We start from the raw sequence: 26,732 nt of genomic DNA on the forward strand, positions 1-26,732 counted from the left end.
TTCATAGGAGAGACAGAAGTATTCTTTGCTCATTGGATAAAGAGACATTCATTGAGGCTTTTGACTTGCAAGGTCTTATGTTATTACCAATTGGCATGGATAGGTTGAATGACAATATAAAGAATAATAAGAATTTTTACACTAGTAGTACCATGAAAAGACACATTCCAATGTCAAATAAGGAGAAGGGAGATATACCAAAAATCGTGGGAGATTTTATGTCTCTAGGGTTTTTTCAAAGATACCTTAAAAACACAATTTTTGGTCTGAACAAAGTTCTAGGCTCGGATATGACAATGAAATCTCTTGGTGGATGTTACATCATGGCACTAAATATCTAGGATCCATACACCAATTTTGGGTATGACTATGCCACCTACATAGCTAATAGAATTCATGATGAGATCATTGTAGAGGAAGGGAGATTGGAGAATTTTAAATTTCATCACCACTCATTGCTCACGCATCTAATTCTGGACAAGAACATCCAATTCATTGATCAAAGCTTCATTGAAAGCATAAAAGAATGAGGAGTAAAACTACCTATGCAATGGTGAACAAGGATATGGAAAAGACTCTACCCTTACTGAAATACTATTTCATTTTATAATGATTTTGTATACCCTATTTTTAATATGATGGGAGCTAGTAGAAAGGATACCTCGAAATGTTGGAAAATTGATTAAGCCTTCTAGATGTTATGATGAAGGAAAACAACCAGGGCATGATTGGGGAAGTGTATTTCTATTTGAAGATCACATATTCATTAGGGTTTTTAGATGCCCTCAGCCACCTCATCTTCTCCTAAAACTTGTCCCAAAGAGATTAGGGATTGTGGATTTTTTTTGGCAATTAGTTTCATTAAATATGGAGTACCTAGGTCAAAATGTCAGGAAAGGCACATTTTTGTGTAGATGCTCCAAAATTGGAGACTTTAACATTGGAAAAAAGGAAATTGAAGAGATAGATGAATTCTTGAGAGATTATAAGCTGCCAACTATTCCTTCAAGAACATATGACCCTTTACTAAAGTTACAAATGCACTAAAACAAATGAAGGGATACAACCTGCCTCTAACCAAGGGTTTATGGGAGGAAGATGTAATTGCAAATTTCTTGGATGAATTTTTTTACACAAAAAAAATGATAAAATTGATAGATGTGATGATTTATGAAGAAGAAATGAAGAAGATTGATCCATCCTTCAAAGGTTTTTATCATGAAGAAATTTATTGGCCAAGATTTAATAAATGCATTGAAAATCTTGAAGAGATTGTGGGCCAAGCTCCTCAAGAAATCAAGAACAGAGTGGATCTTGGGTCTCCATAGAACATAACATTATTGTAGAAGTTAGTGATGATAAAAAGTAGCCAGAAAGCTCATCATGGGCTCATCAGAAGAGTAAACAGTAGAAACTAGTAGAAATTCCCCAAAAGGCTAGAGAGAAAGCCTTACAAGTTTTTCCAAGGAACAACCAATATTTTGACAATGCAAGGAGAAGCTTCTTGATGGCCCAAGCTATAGAGGATGATTAGAGGGAAAAGAAGTTGGAACTTCATGCCAAAATGGTTAATGATAGAATTATTGAAGCTAGGTAGTTCATGAATGATGAGAACTTCATAAAAATAGAAGAATTCAAAATATTCTTGTTTAAATTGAAGAAAAATGAACTGTCGTTACAAATGAACTCTAATGAAAAGGTAATAGAAATGGTTTAAAAACTATAGGAATATGATCCTAAAAGTGAAACTCTAACTATAGAAGATGCAAGGGAGCTAATAAAGAGAAGTGGCATGATTATTTTCCTAGAATGGGATATCAATTCTTCTTTCTTGCTTGATCAAATGAGAAGACAAGATAAGACAATCTCTTTTGAGGATGTGAACCAACAAGGAGAGATGAGAGGATTTGGCTATAACATTAATGCCCAAACCATGGCAATATGGAGCTTGGCTCCAAAAAATCAAAAGCCTACTCTCATGGAAATAAAAGAGTCCCCTAGAGGGAATGTTATTTTTAGAATGTCCACTCTATATCCAACAGCCAGATTTATGGACAAATGACTTCAACATCACTGCTTGGAAAGAACAAAATTGATGTGTTAGAAGAACAACTAGATAGATCCTATGAGAGGTATATTAATGCAAGGAGGAACTATAAGGAGGAGATGAAGAAAACATATGTTTTAAAATAGAGGAGCCTCTAGTTAGAAAATGAGATAGTCACATTGAAGAACACTGATAGGCCTGCAATTGAGATTGAAGATAAAGGTGTGCAAATAGAGGGCTATGCACTTGAAACAGGGATGTAATGGGCTAGACCATGGCTATTGATGAAGAGGAAACGGAATCAAGAAAAGAGATAGAGATCAAAACCATAAAAAAAATTTTGATTAACAAAATATATTCTTTGAAGTATGCCTCTCAAAATGTAAATAGAAATTATATTGTTTTGCAGGGGGTAGGGTATCAATGTTTTGAGGAAATTTATTTTCTATCTCCCTTATTCACTACATGAGTTCTGTACACCCAATTTTTTGAAATTCTTGTACCCATGCTGACATAGAAGAAGAACTTACCAAAAGGGGTAATCATTTTTGTCAAGAAAATGATTAATAAGGTGAAGGAATTAAATGGTTTCTTTGTGGGAAAATTACAATTAATTTAGAACAAGATGAAAATAATTATTGTAGGAACCCCAAATTTTGTGCCTAGAATATTAGATGAAAATGGAGGAGTAAAGGAGTGGCAAGAATGGTCATCTTCTTTTAATGATATTATAAATCATGCTAGCTTTTTATCTTATTGCAATGGTGAGGTAGATGTTGTGGTAGTTTATGATTTAGTTGATGTTTTGTATAAACTAGAAGAGGAGATGGGAAAGGTAACAATAGAGGTTAAAGCCATAATAGATGCTAAGTGGACTAAGTGCCTTGAGGAACTAAAAGGAATTAGAGATGCCACTAGGCCATTTGGGAATTTATAGCTAAAATAAAGGCCTTCCCATCTAGGGATAGTGATTAAATAGTTAAACTCACAACTAAAAGGAAGAGGAGCTAAAGTGAATAAAAGAAAATGAAAATGATAGGTTGTTAAAGTGAAAATAGATTTATATTAAAGACATCTAAAAGAAATTTCCACCTACTAGTTTCAAAACTACTTCCCCAATTTTGACCAAATATAAAGAATGTTTGTAAAAGAAAATTTATCTTGAAATATCTTTATATTTGTTTTTTGAATTATATTTTGACATGTGTCCTCCCATCTAAATCTTTTTGTACACCTTGTCTATAAAAGGATTTCCAAGATGTGGACTGAGGGTCCAAATTTTGTTATTTTTAGTGCTTATGCTATTGCAGTCAATCCATTCTTTAATGTCAATTGTATGTTGTCTCAATTGTGTACTCTGAGAATATAATGAATATTGAATGACAAAATTTGTCATATTCTGAGTTATATCTTGAATTTTATATCAAAAATATATTTTTTTCAAGGAAGATGAAATCAAGGATAAATTATGAGTATCTGTGTCTCTAAAATTCTATCTCCTTTTTTTTCATGTATTTGTAGCTTTGAGATTGAATGAGAAAAGTTCTTTCAATTTAATGTAGCTTAGATAGGTTGTATGTCAATTCATTATTGCTTTTAATTCAAGGAACTAAGTAAGTGCTTCTATGAATTGATGGGGTTTCTAGATACATGGGAGGGATATCATAAGAATGAGATCTAGGGTTAATAACTAATAAATTTAATTGCAAGTCAATTAAATAGGTCACGATTTACTCATATGACTCTGTGTAGCAATAGATAAGGCACTAGTCATGAGTTAAGAGGAAAATTGATATAGTCATTTGGTTACATAATACACACTTAAATCAAAATCAATTATGTAATTTTTCTATAATGAACTATATGTTGTTCATCCACTTATTGTTATAACTGTTGAGTTATAGTTAGCTTTGTAAATCAATGGTTAGTTTCAATTTCATGAAGATTTTATGATCATTTTATGCTATAAGTGATAAATATTGCATAAAGAAAATCATTAAATAAGAAATCAAATCCCTAGGTGCACTCACCTTGGCCCTATAAAGCCTAAAGTGTAGAAAGCCCTTGTGCTTTATCAAGTTGGTCTAAATCTGAGTGAGTTCTTATTGAATATGGGAATTATCTAATCTCTTAGGAATCCACTCACTTTTTGCATCCTGGTGCTAGTTTTTCAACTTGTAGTTTTAAAACACCAATAGTGTAGATCTATACTAGCTAGTGTTGGGATTGGATCTTGAGGGATCTTTCAAAACTATTTTTTAATTGCTTTTGTAATTGGCCTAACCCTAAAGGCCTTATAGCCAGGTGTATTGCATGTAAACAATTATTTTATGGATAAAGTGTTGAGATTTGATATCAGATCTTTCATTGTTGTTGTGTTTCTACTGTGTGGTTATTTGTATGGATCTAGATTACCTCCAGTATGGGTACCTTAATATTATCATTGCATCAACTTCATTGATCAATTTGGTGATATTGGAAGTCTAGGGTTCAAGGCACGCACTCATCAAGACCCAACCTCATCCTTTTACAAAGAATCACCTCCTAAAAATAGTGATTAATCCCTTATAGAGAGAGGACAAGGCCCCACCATCAGAAGACATATCATTGTAGGATACATTAGGATCATCTTCAATTTATTCTTATATGTAGATGTCTTTTACAACATTTGACTCTTCCTAGTGAATCAAAATGTCATCAACATTCTTGTGTCTCGTAGTGTCTCTAGGAGTGTTATCTTTTGTCTCAATTCCTACCACTAGGAGATTGTCAAGTTTCACATCCACGTACTAAGATAATTGGATCAATACTCTATGATGACATCTTGATAGCTCAATAATTTGAACTCTAATTAGCTAGTTTGATGCAGTCAACCAAATCTAGGGAGTATTAGAATATTTGGGTTCATTTCATCCCATAGAAACGGCAAGTTAGTAACCATGTTATCTACAAATTGAGTGAAAAGTTCATCCTAAAGGGAGGATTCACATAACCTTATAGTGGGTCTATAATTAGATGATTCTAATTTAAGCACATCAAGTGCCAAAACTTTAAATGAGCCTAGGTCAAATTAGAAACAATACTTCATTAAGAGCATTATATTTTATAATCATTTTCTTCATCTTAGGCTCAATATCAATTTTGATTTGGTTGTTGAGTCCTTTCCATGGAATTCATAATTGGGTGAAGTCATGATGCAAGGAGGGATCTAAATAGCTAGGGCTAGAGGCACACCTAACTATCCAACCACCTTACTAAGTAAATACAATAGAAGAAAATAACATAGAGAAAAATACCAAGGAAAGAAGGAACAATAACACTTTTATTGATTCTTCCAATTTTCAGCATACGTGCCCAACTATAAGGCCTTCTAGGTTATTTCCAAATAAATAAAAACAACTTCAAATCCATGATCCAATTTCAAATTCTCTATTCTAGGAACATCTGTACTCAAATCTCTAAGTGATACCTAACCTAAACCTAAACACCCCTATTTATAATTTCCAAAATGGCTTACAAAAGATTCTATATCATTACATAATGGAAAGATTAACCTTAAAACTTTAAGTAGACATCCCAAGAAAATATCCTAACATAAAATTCATGATCCAAATTAAATACATAAGTCAACTCAAACTAAGAACCAATCACAAACAACTCAGTCAAAGAAGGAACCAAGCATCAACAAATATCATTTTCACTCAACACATGAAGGAACACTCGGCCAACACTGGATAACTTGATAGCAACTAGAACTTGACAATAATTGGAACTCAACAATAACTAGAACTTAGTAGTAATTGGGACTCAACAGTAACTGGTAGAATGAAAAAAGTAAGAAGGATTGTAAGGCAATGCAAGATTCTCCTATATCAGACAACTGGGGCTGAAAGAAATGATTCTCCTAAATCATTGAGATGTCACAGCCTAAGCTAAATCCAACTCAAATTGAGAAATCCATGTAGCATCTTCAATTTTTCTATTCTTCCACTTTACCAAATATTCACAATAATATTTTTCTCTAGTGCTTTTACCAACTCTCTGATCCAATATTTGTTCAACCTATTCAATCTACTTCTTAGGGCAATCATCTGGTACAACAACTTCATCATCTGACTCATGATACTTATGTAAATAAGAAATATTAAATATAGGAGATATATCCATGTCAAAGTAACTCAACTTCATAAGCATTACAACTTTCAAACTTCCTCAAGATCTTACAAGGTCCAAACTTCTTCATTTTTAACTTAATGTATTTTCCAACAGGATATCTTCCTCCCTTCAAATAAACCATCACCTAATCACCAACTTCAAAAACATGGTTTCTTCTAGAGTTATCAACATTTTTTTTATACAATTACTTTGTTCCAACCTCAATTTCACTTCCACGTGCAAAGACTTCATAAAACTAGAAAATTCTTCCCCTTCAACACATCTCTTCTCTTCGCCGATAATATCCCTCAAATTTGATATACCTCTAGGCTATATTCTATTAACAACCTCAAAGGGTATTTTTCCTATATTGCTATTAAAATAATTATTATATCTAAACTCATTTTGTGCTAATACCATATCCCAATTACTCGGCTTATCTCCAACTAAACATCTCAAAAAATTACCCAAGCTTCTATTCACAACTTTTGACTGTCCATCTATTTGTGGATGACATGTAGAACTAAACTTCAACTCAGTATCCATATTCTTCCACAAAGTTCTCTAAATTTAATCAACAAACATATTGTTTCTATTAGAAATTATACTTCTTGGTAATCCATTCAATCTAACAATCTCTTTGAATAAAATCTTAGCAACATGTACAACATCTGATGTCTTCTTATATGGTATGAAATGTGCTATCTTAGAAAATATATCCACAACAAAAAAATATGGAATCATACCCTCTTGTTGTCTTAGGTAATCTAAGAACAAAATCCATACTAATGTCACTCCAAGGTTTCTCAGGTGTACACAATCAAGTATTCTGACTTACTCCTTTTGCAACTTGACAAATTCCACAACACCTTCTAAAATTTTGAACATATGTGGCCAATAATATTTATCCTAAAAAAAAATCAATGTTTTATCGATTCCAAAATGTCCTTTTCAAGGCTTGAACAATAGCATAAAATTCTTGATCATACATAGAATACTTCCTTTATAGTCATGTCCTTTTGTCTCAAATTTTGCATCTTCCTTAGAAAAATAACTTGGTAATCAACAGGAAGGAACTTCTTCTTCACCTTGTTCACCATTTTCATGTAGGTCTTGACTATCCAATAGAAGCATACATAATGGAAGAAAACAACATAGAGAACAACACCAAGTAAAGAAGGAACACCAACAATTTTATTGATTCATCCAATTATCAACATACATGCCTAGTTGTAAGGCCTTATGGGTTAGGACCAAATACAAAATACAACTTCAAATCCATGATCCAACTTCAAATTAGCTATTCCAAGAAAATATGTACTCAAATCTCTAAGTGATACCTCACCTAAACCTAAACACCCCTATTTATACTTGCTAAAACAACATATAGAAGATTCTAGATCATTACATAATAGAAAGAATGGCATTAAAATGGTTTACACACATCCCAAGACAAGATCTTAACATTAAATTCATGATCCAAATTAAATACATAAGTTGGGTCAAACTAAGAACTAATCACAAACAAACTTAGTCAAAGAAGGAACCAAGCATTAACAAATATCAAGTTAACTCAACACATGAAGGAATACTTGGCCAACACTAGACATCTTGGTAGCAATTGGAACTTAGTAGTAACTCAAACTTGATAGTAATTGGAACTTGGTAGTAATTAGAACTTAGCAGTAACTAGCACTCAGTAGTAAATAGTAGGATGAACAAAATAAGTTAGATTGTAAGGCAACATAGGATGCTCCTACATCAAGTCACTAGAGAGCCACCCTCTTAAACATTGGGTCCATTCTATGCTAAGGAGCATGTAATAGGTTTCAGATATTTATACCTTGTGAATATCAATGATATCTTGAATACTAGGATCTATAGTCAATTGTATGCACACATATTTTAGTAAATCAATGAATTTCACCTTAATTTTGTCAAGTTGTATCACCAATCGGTTGGTAGGCTATGAAGCAACTCCTAGCCTTTGAGATATCAAAAGCGTCATTACATTACATGAAATTCCTAAGTCTATGAAGCAAGTATGAAGGTTTTTCCTAAAGATTCTAATGCTTAATAGGAAGGGCATAACTATCATCTTGTCCTTGAACATGGTTGGAATAGATTTAACAATGTTGACCTAAAGAGTTGATGCATTTTGGGTGCTATAGATGACATGAACCTTAGTGTGATCCAATATTTTCAACAAGCCTTCCCTCTAACAAGGGGAACTCTATAGCATGTCATGCATTGAGATATTTTCCTTAGTTCTTTTTAATTCTTCTATTTGTTGTACTTCTTGGTTGACCATACTAGATTCTTCATCATATTGGGGGTATTGTAAAATACTTGAGAATGTTGTGTTGAGATAGGTACATGTACTGGTGTAGGATTGTCACTACCCCATGGATCAGGAGGAGTAGGTTGTAAACCTAGAAGAACATGATATTACATGAAATGCCTAAGTCAATGAGGGAGTTACAAAGGTTTTTCCCAAAGATTCTAATTCTTAATAGGAATGGTAGAGTTGTAGTCTTATCATTGAACATGGTGGGCATAGCTTCGATGATGTTGACATGAGGGGTTGACACCTTTTGGGTGCTAGTACAGATAGGATCCTTAGTGTGATCCAATATTTTCAACAAGGATTCCCTCTAACAAGAGGAACTCTATAACACATCATGCATTGAGATGTTTTCTTTAGTTTTTTTTAATTCTTCTATTTCAGTCTATTTCTCGGTTACCATGTTGGATTCTTCATCATAATGGGGGTATTGCCAAGTACTTTAGAGTGTTGTGTTGGGATAGGTGTGCATGGTGGCATAGGATTACTACTAGCCCATGGATCAGGAGGTGTAGGCTGTAAACCAAGAGGGATTCTATCTATTAGGGGCTCACTTTAGCTACACAAATTGTAGGTGTTCCATTTGTAATTATAGAAGGCTAATAATTTAGATTGCTTAATGTTTACTTCTTGGTTGAACATGAATACAAACACCTCATTGGTTTGGTCCTCTCCCTCTATTTTTAGTAAGGTTTTGTAATATTCTAATAACATCATGTTGAATTGTAGGGGAAATGTGTCATCAACATCTTGGGAATTCTAGCTTCAATCTTGATTTTCCCCAAACAATATATTATTTTTTGTTGTTGGAGGAATTATGGTTTATATCCATTTGGTTACTTTCAACAAACTAAACATTGTTGTTACCATTAGCAAGGATGCTCCCATTAGTAGGGTGAGTATTCCACTATTGATTTTTTTTAGGAGGCATACTATTGCAATTTGGTGTGCTGAAATTATTTCCTACAATGTTATTCTCATAAGAATTGAAGATCTTCATGTGATTTTGTCCGTAATCATTGTTATTCGAGGCTGCACTAGATTTCTAAAAATTGTAATTTTATACCTATGACAATTAAAGAAAGATGAGCTCATTTTTTATTTATGATATTTTATTTTTTATCTTCTCAAATTCAATTGTCCTCCATTTTAGTGGATGGCATGATAATTTTCTCAAAAAGTGGTGCTTTTGGAGGTTCATATCATTGATATGTTATGGTAGGGGTTGTGACATCAACCACCTATTGTATTGTTGTGTGATTCAATGGGGGAAATTTTTTTTGCATCACTTGTTCCCCTATAGGATAAGGTGGGATCATTATGGTAGCATTGGTAGGAATTACCATGCTTCCCCAACTAGAACTAGTACATTTGGACCCAATTTTTGACCAAGGTTTGTCGCTATTTTCCTCATCAAAATTTTGACCAAATTGTAGGTTGGTCAAAATTTTGATGAATACATCTGTCAAAATTTTGACCAACCTACAATTTATTCATCAAAATTTTGACCAACTTGCAATTTGGTCAAAATTTTGACAAGAAAATTAGCGACAAACCTTGGTAAAAATTTGACCAAAATTGGTCAAAATTTGGGTCCAAATTTACTGGTGTACTATTGGCATTAGCTTTCTTTATAAAGGTATCTACTTCTTGAAAGACCATTTTCAATGTGTCAATGTCCATGATGGGAAGCCTTCTTAGAAATATAGATGTGAGGTGATCGATGGAATTCAAGTATATTTGTATTGTAACTTTAAGAGGTATTGTGTAAGGGTATTTTAACCTTTGGTACATCATGTGGAAGTAGTGATTAAACCAAGAGATGGCTTCCAAGGGGTTCATCTTGATGGATAAGAACTAGTGGTGCAAAATAGTCAAATTGATGAATGTTTTGAACTAGTCCAATGGATGCCAGTGGTAAATATACATATCAGATGAATGTTATTTCCTCCAAATTTTATGAAAAAAAATGGAGGAGCATGTCCACATGCTGAATTTTCCTCTTATCACATATTTCTTTAACAACTTTAATGTGGTCTTCCACTTTTCATGTTTCACCATAAGTGAATTTTGGGTAGACATTCCTAGGAGTTTTAGGTAGATCATGGAGTTGACCTTGGAAATTAATTGGAAAATATTGAATGTTTGCAAAGAAAACCATATGTAAGAGTGGCGGTAACTGACTTTTTTGTTTGTGGGAGTTGAGAAAAATGGTAACAAGAGGGGTGGTGGACTGGGAGGTAAATTATGATTAAGGAAAGTATGGCATAAAAGGATGGAGTTTAAGGATCCCATTATTGTTCTGAGGCTTACAAAAAAGGTTGAGCTCTAGGAACTCATGTTAGGTGGGTGAATGACTTAACACTCATTGAAAGGGAGATGGTGGATCAAGATTTCCTAGTTTTCAAACCTACAAACCTATAAAGTTAAAATAAACTATAGAACTATGGCCCGTCTTCTAGCACCACTTCTATTGAAGGTCATTTTGCACAATGAAAAAAATTCTTATGAATCTTTGTCTTGGAAATTTGATTAGATTAACCAACTCCAAGGTTCTAAATGGCTATTTTTCAACCTATCAAGTAGGTCAATTAAAGATAAATAATTTCCATCACAAGAAAGCCTTTGGTGGTATCTATAAAGTCTGTAGAACTTTAAGAAAATATGACCACAAACTGGAATTTTTTTTTAAAGTTTTTTTTTATGACAAATGTAAATCTCTAACAATGCAAGTATATGAATTCTTATTCTAACCAATTTTTCAAAAGAAAATTACTGAGATAAGGTAATAAGAAGTTAATTCAAATTTTTGAAAATTTAATTCCTAAATGCGCATAAGTCATAGTAACAACATGTTTTGTGAATTGAATTTCCAAAAGGATCAAGAAGGAAACCAATGAAATGAGGCATAATGCATCCTTAACTCCACCAATACAATTATCAAAGGAATTATTGAAAATTGAATGATGTTTAACAATTCATCAAATTATGCAGCCATGGAAAGTGTATGCACATGAGTCAAAACACTATGCCAAAATTGTAGAATGATCCTTTTCTCTAATTTGTTACAGAAAAGGAATTATGTGATGTAGTGCAAGGTAGGAGAATCCCCAAAGAAAATGTCCTAGCCCCTAGCAATAAAACCACACAATAGAAACACAAAAACAAGAAGCAATAATGAAAGATCTAGAATCAAATCACAAGTTTCTAATCATAGATATAATTGATTACATACAATATGCCTAGCTGTAAGGCCTTTTGGGTTAGGGCCAACTACAAAAAACAATTATAAAATCAATTTAGCAAGATCCATCATACAAATCCACTCCTAACTAGCCAAGATACACAACTAGATAAGAACACAGAGAGAATCCACACTTGTACCCTCAGGTCTACCAAGTGATCCTCTGGTTCTCAAGCTATAGACCTAGCTCTTCAAAATTTGCATCCATACTTCCTCCCCAAAAACTAAGCTACCAAAAGACTCAACAATACCCTTATTTATACTTGCCAATTTGGCTTACAGAACATTCTAAAACATACAAAATAGGAAGGCCAACCCAAAAAAAGTTTGGACACATCCCAAGGAAAGATCTCATCATAAATATTATGGTTGAAATAAATCTTGCAAGTTGGCTTGCACCAAAAATGCAAAAATCACGTCCAAAATGTTGACATTTGGCATAAATAGGAAAACTTGACACCCTCTAAGTCCTACAGTAGCTTGACACCAACTAATTTCCATAGTAACTTGGCACCCACTAAGTGCTATAGTAACTCGGCACCAACTAAGTGCTACAGTAACTTGGCACCAACTAAGTGCTACATCAACTTGACACCAAGTGCTACAGTAACTCAACACCAACTAAGTGCTATAGTAACTTAACACCAACTAGAGCTATAGTAACTCGACATCCACTAGATAGCTCAGAAGCAACATAAGATCCAAAACCACTAGCACTAGGCTCCAACATGTAGGATTGTAAGAAAGCCTAGGATGCTCCTACATCAGACACTCCAAGTTCAAAAAGATGTTCTAATAGCTAGAAGAACATCTTCTAGGATTCAACACATAAATCCCCAGCTAGTTCTTCACATAGATATGCTCCAAATCTTCAACTTGTACACTCTTCCCCTTGTTCTTCCTTTTCTTCTTCACATCCATCTAAGGTGTGCTATAGGTTTTCTTTCCATACTAATCTCCAACCTTCTCAAGATCTACCAACTCAACTCGGCAGCCAATACTCAAGTTCCTCCTACTGAGCTCTTCATTCTACAAAGAAAATAGGGAAAACTTCTTGCCACCTTTCTCAACAACAAACACATTCTTGAACACAATCATGCATAGCCCTATAATCATACTTCCAAGGTCTACCAAGCAACACATGACAACTATTCATGTCCATAATATTACACAACACTTGATCCTTATATGGCCTGATCTGGAAATCAACAAGGCACTACTCCCTCACTTCCAAGGCATGCTCACCTTGCAACTAGCCAATCCTATAAGCTTAAGGATGTCTTATTCTCTTCAAACCAAGTTTTGGAACCACCTCTTTAGCAACAAGGTTATCAGTACTACCACCATCCACAATCACCTTGCATATTTTGCCACCAAATTTACAACAAGTCCTAAACAAACTAGTCCTCTAACAAGGATCCAATGCCCTCTCACCAACCAGTACTCATTGAGCCAACAAACTTTCTCCTTGATTAGGCTAACTGTCCTGGACTTCAACCTCATTTACAATAGTAGTTATCCTACCAATCAGACATTTAAAAGATCTATGTCCTTCTTGACCACGTCTAAAATAATTACCTCTGAATCCACCTCCACATGTTCTCCTTTTCTAATCAACAGGTTTTGGTTCACCTTTTACACTTAGTTTAGCTTGTGTCAAATTATCTCGCCTCTCCTTCTCTTGAGAACTACCTTGATTCTTCCTCTTTAGCTTCTCCTCTACTCACAAAGCATACTAATAAGCATCCTTAATTGATGAAATATTCAACATACCAACCTCATCCTAAATATTGAATCTCAAACTATTAATATACCATTCTACCTTCTCCTTTGACAATTCTCAATGTTGAAACCGAATAGTCAACTTGTAGAACTCCTCTATATAATCTTTCATAGTCATATCCTTCTAGTTCAGATTCTACAACCTCTTAAACAACTCAAGTTTATAATCAGTAGGAATGAACTTAGTCACCATAAATTTCAATCTAGTGATCTTCATTTCACCTTCCTCTTCTCTATCTCTTTGCAATTCCTTCCATCAAAGAGCAACATGTTCCTTCAAATTTGTTTGTGCCAACCTCACTCTGAGTAGATCCTTAATATCCTAAAGCTCAAAGTAGTCTTCCAATTCAACAATCCAATCAATCAAATCTTTAGGATTCAAAGTACCTGAGAAATTAGAAACCTCCATCTTATGCTTTAGCTTCAACTGAAATCCAAGTATAGAAAACTAACCAGCCCTAGCTCCCATAGGTCTCTCCACATGATTAGTTCTATCCTCACCACTAGATCCAATAGCTTCAAAGTCTTCAACAACTTCCTCATAACTTCCTTCAGTACCCACATGCCTAGGTACCCTACCTAAAGCACTTACAATTTTAGTAATCATGTCACTCTTCATTAATTCAATCTCAGATTTGAACTCTGCCCTCATCTTATCTAAGATTTTTTCTTCTACAGCACCACTAAGATCAGCAATTTCCCTAGGGTCCAATCTTCTTGGAGGCATCCTCCAAAATTTTAGCAAACCTCAAGCAATAAATCCATCAATCCTGAAGATCAATTAGTCACAAGATCAACCTTCTTCACAAATCTTAGTGTAAAATGCCTTAGCTTCAATGATCTATCAACACACTCAGGAACAACCTTCACTCTAATACCACTTGATGCAGTGCAAAGTAGGAGAATCCCCAAAGGAGATATCCTAGCCCCTAGCAATAAAACCACATAGAAAAAACACAACAAGAAGAAGCAATAATGAAAGATCTAGTATCAAATCACAAGTTTCTAATCATAGATATAACTAATTACATGCAATATGCCTAGCTATAAGGCCTTCCAAGTTAGGGCCAACTACAAATAGCAATTACAAAATCAATTCTACAAGATTCACAAGATCCAACTTATAAATGCACTTATAGCTAACCTAGATACACAACTAGATAAGAACACCAAGAGAATCCACACTTGTACCCTTAGGTCCACCAAGTGATCCTCTAGTTCTCAAGCCATAGCCCTAACTCTTCAAAATTTGCATCCACACTTAGTCCCCAAAAACTAAAGTACCAAAAGACTCAACAAGACCCATATTTATACTTGCTAAAATGACTTACAAAACATTCTAGAACATACAAAATAGGAAGGCTGACCCAAAAATGGTCAAGACACATCCCAAGGTGAGATCTCATCATAAACATTGTGGTCAAAATAAATCTTACAAGTTAGCTTGCACCAAAAACATAGAAATCACATCCAAAATGTTGAAACTTGGCATAAACAGGAAAACTTGGTACCCACTAAGTGCTATAGTAACTCAGCACCAACTAAGTGCTATAGTAACTTGGCACCCACTAAGTGCTATAGTAACTCGGCACCAACTAAATGCTATAGTAACTCAACACCAACTAAGTGCTATAGTAATTTGACACCAACTAAGTGTTATAGTAACTTGACACCAACTAGAGCTACAATAACTTGACACCCACTAGAGAGCTCAGCATCAACATAAGATCCAAAACCACTAGCACTCAGCTCCAACATGTAGGATTGCAAGAAAGCCTAGGATGATCTTGCATCATTATGCCATTAAATATGATAAACACCAAAAAAATTGTAATTGCATGAGCCTTAAAAAAGAAGAAGACTATTTTGTCACTATTCAGGAACATAAATTTAATAAAGGAAACACACATTCAAGTAAGATGCACTACACAAAGAATGAGAGAAAAAATAGCATCGCTTTGTCACATTAAAATATCATCCTTGAATACATATTACATCTTTGTATTTATAAGAAACCCTTTCCTTTATGCAATTTTTGGAACTAGCAATTTTTCTCTACAAAAAATGCTAAAAATACTAATTTTATGAAAATTATGTGCAAGTAGACTCCTAACTAGGTTCTAAGTAGACATCCACTCTTATTTTTATTCATTAAATGGTGGGTTAGGTTTTACAATCACTTTAAACTAACATAGAAGAAGAAGATAAGAAGAAAGAAGACTCTAGATGGAACTTGAGCTTTTGGAGCTTCTAAACATGAGAACTCAACTTTCTCCATGTGTTTATACTAGTTAAATTGTCCTCAAACTCACAAAAAAGTGTTTTTGGTTCATGAAAATGCCAAAAAACTAAAACTAGTTGTTAATTGTCAGTGCAACTACAAGTACTTAGAACGCACCTTGGGAGATATAATTTATTCATCCACCAAAACTTCAAAATCCAGACCTACACACTGGCACATCTACAAACCTATAGAGGTCCCAAGATCAAAGTTGGCGGGAATTTTCTAACTCCCAAAATCTTAATTTCCTACATCTAGGTCTTGTTGATCTTTGACCAAAATGATGTCTGAATGGGGCACCTTAAAAAAATTTATGGCCTAAGAAATCTCTTTGGAGTCTAAAAAATCTAAAGCTTGATATTTAGCTCTAACTTCCCCATGAAAATTGTGAACTTCTTGTTTCATTTCTATAAAATCGTCCAATTCAAAATCTAACTTCTTCAATGATACCTCAACTTTGAATATATGCCAAACATCATCTTCAAAGGACACTACTTCAAAATATTCTCAGAACTATTGCACAACTATTTCCATTGAGAATAAATGTTTTATAGAATCATCATAAAAAATCACTAGGCTAGCCACCCTATAATATTTATCCACTTCCAAAAATTGGGCTTGAGTCCTACCCTACATCTCCTGGACATCTTTATTCAAAGATAACATAACCTTATTCCTAGTCTTCATTTTCTCAATCCAATAATCAATCTTGTCAAGTTCTTCTCTTGTATAAATAGCTAGCAACATTCTCTAGCTCTACCTCTTTATCATTCACAATGCCTCTAAATCATTAGTCCAAGTGGACATCTCATCCATTAGTCCAAAATCCTAGTTAATCATTTTCACTAGCTTCTTTGCATTCTTCTATATGCTATGCAATAAATGCATATTTTCTTGTAAGATTTCTATTCCTTTCTCTTCAAAAATAGGATTCCATCTCTTACATGTATCCAAAAATGAGTCATCTTGTTTGGGGACTAGATCTCATTTCTTGAGGGAAGTCACTAAAGTAACCTCATGTGATTTGGTTCAATGGGACCCACTACCTATTTTATGAATTCTCACAAAACCTCATTCTAGTTCCTCAAATATGGATAACCTCCTCACCTTGATCTAAATGGTGAAACACCTTCTAGACACCTATAGTTGTCAAACTTTGGTTGTATCCCTAGTAGTCTTCCCTAACACAACCACTTGCATCTAATAATCTTTAGGAGTGATATTTTTTGAATTTGCATGAGGAGGAGGAATGGCTATGTGTGCCATAGAATCCCAAATGTTATTTTTTATGATGAAAGCTAGGTGGTTCAGATCCTCTCTAATGGATACTATTGACTTAAACTACATCCATTATAATCACCATTCCCTCCTTAATAGTCTTTACATACTTCCTTTGCCAAGTTTCTACTTACCATTTTAGCCATGCTAGAGTAGTGCCAATTGGAGGCATATATTGACTAGATGATGAAGTAACCATAGATATTAGTCATTTTCCTTTATCTTTCCTCTCTGAGGTCTTCTGTACCCTTGACTATTCCATCGATGGGGTGTCTTTTATGGCTCTAGGAGGGGAGGGGAGTGGTTATGCTGAAAGGGGATCTTATTCCCCTATTATAATGACTTGTCCTTCTTTAGGAGTTTCCTCCATGTTGTTCACTACATATACCTCATCCTCTATTTTTTTTCTTTATTTCTCTAAAATAAGAGGAGGCAATGATGTGGCATCCTATTCTTGCAGCAACAAAGGTGGTGTCTTTGGCTTTCCTAGAGGTGGAGGAGTTATCTCTCCTAGACCATGTGGTAGTGTAGGAAGTGTATCCCAATTGTCACCTAACATATCTTCATACAATGTATCTCTTATCTCTCCTTCCTCCAAATTAGTCGCCCATCAACATGAAGTCAAAGTCAAAAAGATCAAGCTAATTTGACCTCTCTCCTAGTGTGGAATCTATCCATCCTTCCTACTCTTGATCTTTTTATTCTTTAATCTAGCTCAGTTGTTTTTGTGTTGTTGGAAGGGGGAGGGGTTCGTATTAAACTTCTCCTTATCTCCTCTTTAGTGGCTCTAGTTCACTATTTCCTCTTATTCAAAGGGATATTATCAATGTTGTCCTCTTTTTCTCCTTCCTCTTTAGCCTTCAGGATGGTCTATGGGATCTATGGTAAAGGAGTACTCTTTTCTTCAATTTTTCTCTCTTCACCCCAACTACCACTATATCTATTTTTCTCCCCTTAGGGATTAATGTGGAAACTTCAAAATAAGTAGGGGGCTCTTTGGGATGTGCTTCCTCTTCCTTTATAGCCTTTTGCTTCTTCTTTCCCTTAGACTTTTCTTCCTTGCAAGTATATACTACATCCCTTTCATGGATATGTATGGTCTCAAATCTAATTGGGGACTTCTTCATAGAAGTGGGATGGTGAATTTAGTCCCTTTCCCCTTTTTTAGCCTCACTAGCACCTTAAATGTAGGAATATTGGGTACAACATCTAATTGGAATGAATTTCATACCCCATCCCTTATCAATTTGATATCATGTAGAGCCTAATGTTTTATATCATTATTCTCCTCTTTATTTGCCTCTACATTCATTATAGGGTGCTCAAAGATGTTATCTTTAATATAGGTGGGATCTAGGATATTGGTGTCATCCTTATTTCACATCATAAGAGGAATTTGTAGGTTCAATACCTTTTCTACCAATATTAGCTTCATTCTGCAGCAGTCCCTAATCCAAAGTTTATAGTCATCCACACAATTCAACCAATGATCTTCTATAGAGACATCTAGAATGAACTCTTTTCCTACAACATGTTGGAACATCCCTATGTTATAAAAGTAAGGGTTGGCCACTATGTAATCCTTTAGTGGGTACTTCTCCCATTCCACCTCATAGGTGCAAATGTGTTACTTTCATTTTACCTCATAGGGCTTGATAATGATTAGACATACCTGAATCTTTCTATGCTTCTCCCTCACCCTATCATATGTGAAAGTTGGTTGTTGAGAAATCTCCACTTGGATGTACATGAATATGTTATACTAGATGAGATGTCGATCCACTTGTGTTACCCTAGTTGGTGCTTTAACTAATAGCCTTTTCACATGATTCCCTTCTATAAAATGGATTATCATGATGGTGAAGGAATTATTCAGTATTCTATACTTAGGGCTTTCATTTGGGATCTTCTTTTGCACCAACTATGGGTGGTCACACATTGGGGTCTTGTATGTTTCCCCTCCTTAGAAGCCTTGGATAGTTTTCCTCTCTAGCTACTGCCAAGTAGACTATATAGAATTTGAGGTTAATTTGGACTGAGGTAATGTATTCATCCAAAGAGATGTTATTGATAGTGCCCTAGTTGATCTTGCAAACCCTTGTTTTGATGGTCTCTATGAAGTGCACCATCTGTGTCTATAGATGGCTTGTTGTAGGAAGTCCCAATACTTAGCTTTGGAGAGCAATGCAATGTCTGATATCTACAATCATATATCCTCATATCATAACTACTTTTCTTGGCCTATTATGTAGAGTCTTGGTGGTCATGTAAGTTTCTTATACTATTTCCTTGGCCTATTTTATGTTTTATCTATACTAGCAGTCTACACTCTCATAGGAAATTTTTTGATATTCATCTACTTAGGGAAGGTGGAATACTTTTTTTATTTTATCTAGTCAAATATCCAAGAATTTTTTTCAGTTATTCTCTTTACCACCTTCTCATCAGGTAAATAGTGCTTGGCCAGAGTCATGATCAACTTCATTAATTACACTAACATTGGGTGTGATGTTGCATTTACCAACCCACTCTAAATGAGGGTAGAGACCATTTTTGATCTTTCACGGGGCTTGTTGCACAGTATAAGGAATTCATCCCAAACTATATGTTTGAGCTCTATATCTCTAACTTCTGAATTTAGATCTATGAATCCAAACTTCTTAGGTAAACCTTGGAACTTGAAGGTAATAGGTATTGATGTGACCTTAGTTTCCTTGGAAGATGATGAAGCCATGGTAACATCATAAAAGAAAAAACATTAGTTCACCGTTATCTAGAAGTACAAAAGACATTTAATAACTTGAAGAAACTATTGAAAAACTATCTGATATGCTAAATTGGGTGAAAATATTACAAGTTGCATAGTTGCACTAGTGCACAAGGTGTGTACATCCACATAGTATTTGCTAAATGGGCACTGGATAGGGGGACCTACATATGTTGCATAGTTGCAAACCTATACAAGTGCATAGGTGCACACTGTAAAGACTATACAAAACTATTTTTCTTATGATGTTAAAAAGGGGGTGAAGGTGTGCATGTATCTCACCTGTACACCTATACAGGTGTATGGAGTGCACTCATGCACATACACCTTGGTGGTTGAAGGATGCAGAGGCTCAGATTCTGAAGAGGTCTCGACATGTGAAGGTGTGTATTGTAGGGGCCAACTAATCAGGATGAGTGGACCCAAGGGGTTGTACCCCTATTTATAGGATCATTGTGTGTATCTTGAAGGGGTGTGTACCTTATCAAGGTGTGCTAGTGCACATGTTGTAACTTTATAGGAAAGGGGGCCATGGTGAAATTGTGCACCTTGTATAGGTGGGAAAGGTGTGAACTTTTCCTTAGATGTGTAAAATTCCTCTTCTACTTTCTAGATCCTAGATGACACTTTCTTTTAGACTCCTAAACATAGGTCATAGTAGTCCCACTCCCTATAGTGCCTCCAAAGATACCCTATTCTAACGAGTGAGTTCCCATTATGCAAAAGGAAAGGGGTCCCTATTTTCAAGGTAAAAAATGGGGTGTGTGCTATGAAGAGAAAACACTTACCCATGTAGAAAAATTATCCTTAGTAAACTCAGGTCAATCCTTTCTATACATCTTTATATGTTTTCCCAAATCTCTTAAGATTTTTTAATCAATAACCAAATCTCTAATGGCATTTTTTAATATAGTCTTGATTATAAAGAGGGGAGGGGTAAATCAATAATCAAAAAATTCACTAATTTCAACTTTCTTAAACTCTATGTGCCAAAACATTCGATCAACAAATAATGTAAAAAATATTACAAAATATGCATCCACAAGTGATCTTTCACAAAAATTAAATGCCATATTTATCTTGTGGAAACCTAATTTTGGTGAAAACTATGGTGTGAGATGGTACTCATAAAATTTTTACTTTTCTCGAATACACCCTATGAAGATCTTGCCTAGTTAAGGGATATAAAAAAACTATTAAGTGATACCTAGTTAAGGGATATCTATTTGGATCTATTAGGATATTTTCTTTATAAGGTGTAGACTGTTAGAGGACTTTAAATATTCTATTCAAATACTACCTTGTTAGAGGATTTACAACAAGAAACTGTTAGGATTCACCCTGCTAAGAGATTTCATTGTTACAATGGTTAGAAAGAAACACATTAGATGATCTATGTAATTGCACTACCTCTACATAATAAGATCCTATTAGGCTCTATAATTATTCTCCATATCATATACTCTTCTTTATCTTGATTTTACTTGATTCGTCTACATCCCTTGTCACTAAATCCTTCTGCAACCATAATCAACAATCAACTTCTTCATCAACTTTCTATATGTAAAATTTCTTCCATCACCTTAGAATAAACCCTAGATTGAATGATAAAAATCAAATTAGGTAAGATATGATGTATCTAATCACTCATAAACTATTTTTCTTTGACTATGTTATCTCACATTTGAATCTCACCTTGAAAACTAAACCATCTTCTAAACCACTTTGACCAAAAAGAAACTTATTGAAGAATCCTCCTCAAACATACACCTCTAAAAATGTGATGTCAATTCCTTTTCAAAAATTAAAAAATACATATATCTTCTTCATGAAAAAAATGACCAATCTCATTCTCACTTTGGATCTCTTTATTGATCTATAAATATTACCGCCTTCTCAATAACTTAATCTAGTCTACCTTTTCATCATGTTAACATTTATTTTAGTTCAATAACCTACCTTCACCTATCCACTATATAAGTTACGGTCATAAACACAGTATCTAGTCATTTTTATTAATCATGCCCTATGATTGCTCTAGTAGATATTGTACCGATCTAAAATAGCACTAAAATAACTTACTAGCTATGATTGGGTATTTTAGCGATTGCTCACTTTGATCTCATCACCCATAACTAACACAATTCTCTTTGTCAAAAGTTTTGATCACAAACAAAACATCATGAGACTTAGCATAGTCTTCCTTTAGAATAGAAACTCCATAAACATACTGCAACTCATGCTTTGTACACACAATGTCTGGTAACATTGAAACATTAAGTCAATTAGTTGATATCAATGACAACCTAGTAATAGATTTACTTGTTATAAAATATGTACTAGTCTTCATAAAAGAAACACTTCACATCATTGCATCAATTATTCCAACAATTAGTACCTTGTATAATAAGACTACTAATAGATTTTGGATTCCATAGAATAGTCATTACATCTGATGCACTTATCCCCTAATTATGAGGATACTTCTATTGTTACCACTTCCTAAAGACTTTTTGTAATTTTAATTATATGAATCTTGAAGTAAAATAATATATATCAGAATAGATCAAGCCACTATTTGATTTTATGCCTTTTGTCAGAGGCATTCAATCCTCTAACATTCCACAAGATTATCTCCACTAATCTTGAGGAGAAAACTTGGTTCTCCTTATTAATCTCTTTGAAACAGAAAACTTGTCCACAATTGTAGATTTTTATCCCACCTCAACCACTTCTTTGGCTTTAGAACTTTTAGATGTCATACCTCTATTCTTAGGTTTTTTCCTTTCCATTTTATTTTTATTTAGGATGTATGAGATAAAGATAGGGTTTAAGAGAAATAAAAGCCACCCTTAAGTTGGGATAGTAGGGAATGTGATCTGTTATCCTCAAAATGTATATCATCATCTAGTGAAAATGAGTGAGCATCTAGAGATATATTATCAAGAATAATTTGATGTAGTGGTCTTTATAATAGTCCCTCTAACTGTCCTTTATTGAGTAAAATATTAGGCTTCAATACATGTATTACATTCATTTTATCCTTCCCAATGGTTCTATATGTACTCTGATAGTTATTGTCTTCATTTTGAACTGGATCAACATAATCTAGACACTCTCTAAAAACTTATTATTTTTCTATTTCATCGTACATTTATGATGCTATAGAGAGGGATAACTCCTCAACTTATTCATCCAATTTCACCGTACATTTAAAAAAACTAAGGTAGACTTAGAATAGGACTAGGATAAATGCTTATTGGATGATTTTGAAATATAAATAATTGAACAAGACTTTCCAAAGCATGCAAAGAGAGAAGGTAATGAGCTCCTTGTAATAGACATGAACTAACCCATAAATTCATACATTCTATCTTAGTCCTAAACATTATTGGAAATTTAGCAAGTGTATCCAAAAACAATATTTTTGAGTTTGGTATAAAATAAATCTTAGGAATATAGTATGTCTTAACACTATGTAAAGATTTTATGTCAAAATACATCTAAATTGGGGGGTTGATACATTGAGAATCTGAGGATGCCCCTACTAAAGGTAATCTGGATGGTTGAAAATAAACATATAAAGGAAACACAACAATAATGCAAGGTCTCATACGAATTCTCAACACTTTATTCATATAACAATTGTGTACATGCAATATGCTCAACTGTAAGGTCTTCCAGGTTAGGGCCAAATACAAAAAGCAATTACAAAACAATTCTATAAGATCCAACTCAATCCTAATCCCACCTAGTATAGACCCAGACTCTGGTACAAAATCCCAAGGAAATATCAACTTGTGCTTGCAATCCTACCAAGAAATCTCCTAGTTTTCCAAGCCTCAGCTAATAGCCCTTCTCAAAATTTTCTCCTACACTTCATCCTTTTCTCCAAGCTAGATGATTATCTCATAATCTTCTTTAAGAATCCATAAGACACCCCTGCTTATATACAACTAAGCCACAAGTTAGCCTAGCCCATTACAAATTAAAATAAACCCTTGCAGTGAATATTTACATAAGCCATAAGTCGGTTTTCATACTCATTAACTACCCACAACCCAAATTAAATGTCAAAATTCATCTCATAGACAACTCAGGCACCACAAAGACCAATACCAAACTAAGTGTTAAAAACCACCATCAAGCATCAGCATTCCACCAAGCATAACCAAGCTCCATCATTGATCGATCCAACTCGGGCAACTCTACTACTGAGTCCCAGTTCAAACTAAGCTAGAGTATATGTCAAGTTCCTCCTTTATAGACCGATTCCCTTCACTAACTGAGTAACTTGGGCAACACTACTATTGAGATCCCAGTATAAATTGAGCTTACAATATTTTCCAAGTTCCCAAAGCATCACCAAATGCCTTCATTAACTGAGTCACTTGGTTAACACAATAGCCATGAACAACTCAATATCAATCAAGTAGCACCTCTTCACTGACCAAGTCCTCCAACTCTAAATTCAAAGCATCACCAAATGCCTTCATTAACTGAGTCACTTGGTTAACACAATAGCCATGAACAACTCAATATCAAAAGGATGCTCTTATATCAGACACACCAAGTTCAAATATATGTTCTTAATAATTGGAAGAACATCTTCTAGGATTCAACACATATTTCCCAAATTGGTTCTTCACATACATATCCTCTAAGTCCACAACTTGTACACTCTTTCCCTTGATCTTATTTTGCTTCTTCTCACCCATCTTCAGTGTTCCATAGGTTTTCTTTACACATTGATCTCTAACCCTCTTAGAATCTTCCAACTCAACATGACTACAAATACTCAAGTTCCTTCTACCGAGATCTTCATTCTACAAAGGAATCAGAGAATGCTTTCTGCTACCTTTCATGATTGTAAACACATTCTTGACACAATAATGTATAATCTTGCAATCATACTACCAAGGTCTACCAAGGAAAAAATAACAACTAATCATGTCCACAATATCACACAACACTTGATCCTTATACTGCCTGATCTAGAAATCAACAAGGCACTATTCCCTCACTTGCAAAGCATGCTCACCTCACAACCAGTCAATCCTATAAGGACAAGGATGCCTAATTCTTTTCAAACCAAGTTTCTAAATCATCTCCTTAGTAACAAGGTTATCAGTACTACAACCATCCATAGTCACCTTGAAGACTTTACCACTAGACTTACAATAAGTCCTTAAAAAATTAGTCCTCTAACAAGATTCTAGTACTGTTCTAACCAATTAGTACTCGCCAAATTAGAAAACTCTCTCCTTCCTTAGGTTGACTATCATGATCCTTAAACTCATTCAACACAACATTTGATCTATCATCAACTTTAGAATATTTGTAATATACGTGTCCACCAAACATAACTGAGCTCTATCATTAACTAAGCCAACTTGAGAAACATAACTACTAAGTCCTAGTGCAAACCAAGCTACAATATACATCGAGTTCCTCCTTCACAGACTGAGTCCTTTCATTGACTGAGAAACTTGGGCAACACTACTATCGAGCTCCCAGTGTAAACTGAGCTTACAGTATCTTCCAAGTTTTCCAATCATCACCAAATTCCTTCATTATATAAGTCACTCAGTTAATGCAACAACCATAAAAAACTTAGTATTGACCAAGTGCCACTTCTTTACTGACCGAGTCCTCCAACTCTAAAGTCAAACCACACCAACATGTAGGATTGCTAGCCAACCAAGGATGCTCTTGCATCAGTAGTTCCTATGTATAGCAATCAAGAAAATCTGAGATTTAATTGAGAATAATATGTATTCCCCCATTTATTCTCAACTAGTTGTTAGGATTAACCTCAAATAGAAATAACAATTACATGCAAATATAACCAATATCAAAAAATAATAGATTGCATAAAAGAGAACACGAGATACAAATATTTAACATGGTTCACCCAATCCCTAGGTCACATCCACCAACAACAAGTCCAATATTATTATTATCTAGTGATTACAATCTGCAATCCCTTAGAGCTCAATACCGCTACAAGAAGCTACAATATCACCACACATAATGAAATCCCTAACCCTAAGCCATTTTATACAAGGCTTTTTTTTCTTACAAAATTAGGGCTAGAATAAGTCATCCAATAGAAAAAATAGTAGCTGATGCCATTTAGAATATAAGGTCATTTTTGGTTTTAGAGGTACTACCCTCAAAAAACCCCACAAAAGTATTTCCCCTCGACCCCACCTTGTACTATGACAAGGAGCACACCTAGGGTGATGCCCTTGACCCTATCTTGGGGGCACTACTCACAAACCCTCATACAAATAATATAGGGAGAAACTACCCTAAATAAACCTCCAAGTTTGATTAGGCTCCACATCACAGCACTAATTATTGGTAAATTTTTATCTTGCATCCCTGATTAGAGTGGTCTAATGATGAGGAAATTTTTCATACAAAAATTATCTGCTATAGAAGTTGAAGATTGGTAATGAGTGTAATTGGGAGAATTTATGGAATGGGGTCCTAACATATCCAAATATCTTTCTTTTGAGTCCTTCAACAATTAAAGTTTTAGTAACCAAAGAACTTATCATGATTTTCCACAGTGACTAAATCTTGGATCAAAATATTCTGGTGCCAAACTCCCTGTTGGTTCCTCAAATTGTTGATTAGATTCCTATGAGTCTTGACCACTCAATACTAGGAAATATGTCATAATTTAGCCAACTAATGGGTTTGATCCTTTAAGAATAAAATATCTTGACTCTTAAATCCTTGTAATACCTATGTGGGTGCACCATCACAATAACTATTTATAATGATGAAAGATTTCTAGATGATGCTCTTGATATGGCAAGAAGT

Source organism: Cupressus sempervirens, chromosome 10 (genome assembly GCF_028749045.1).
Source record: "Cupressus sempervirens isolate cs-2001-9-10 chromosome 10, ASM2874904v1, whole genome shotgun sequence".
NCBI classification, from domain to species: Eukaryota; Viridiplantae; Streptophyta; class Pinopsida; order Cupressales; family Cupressaceae; genus Cupressus; species Cupressus sempervirens.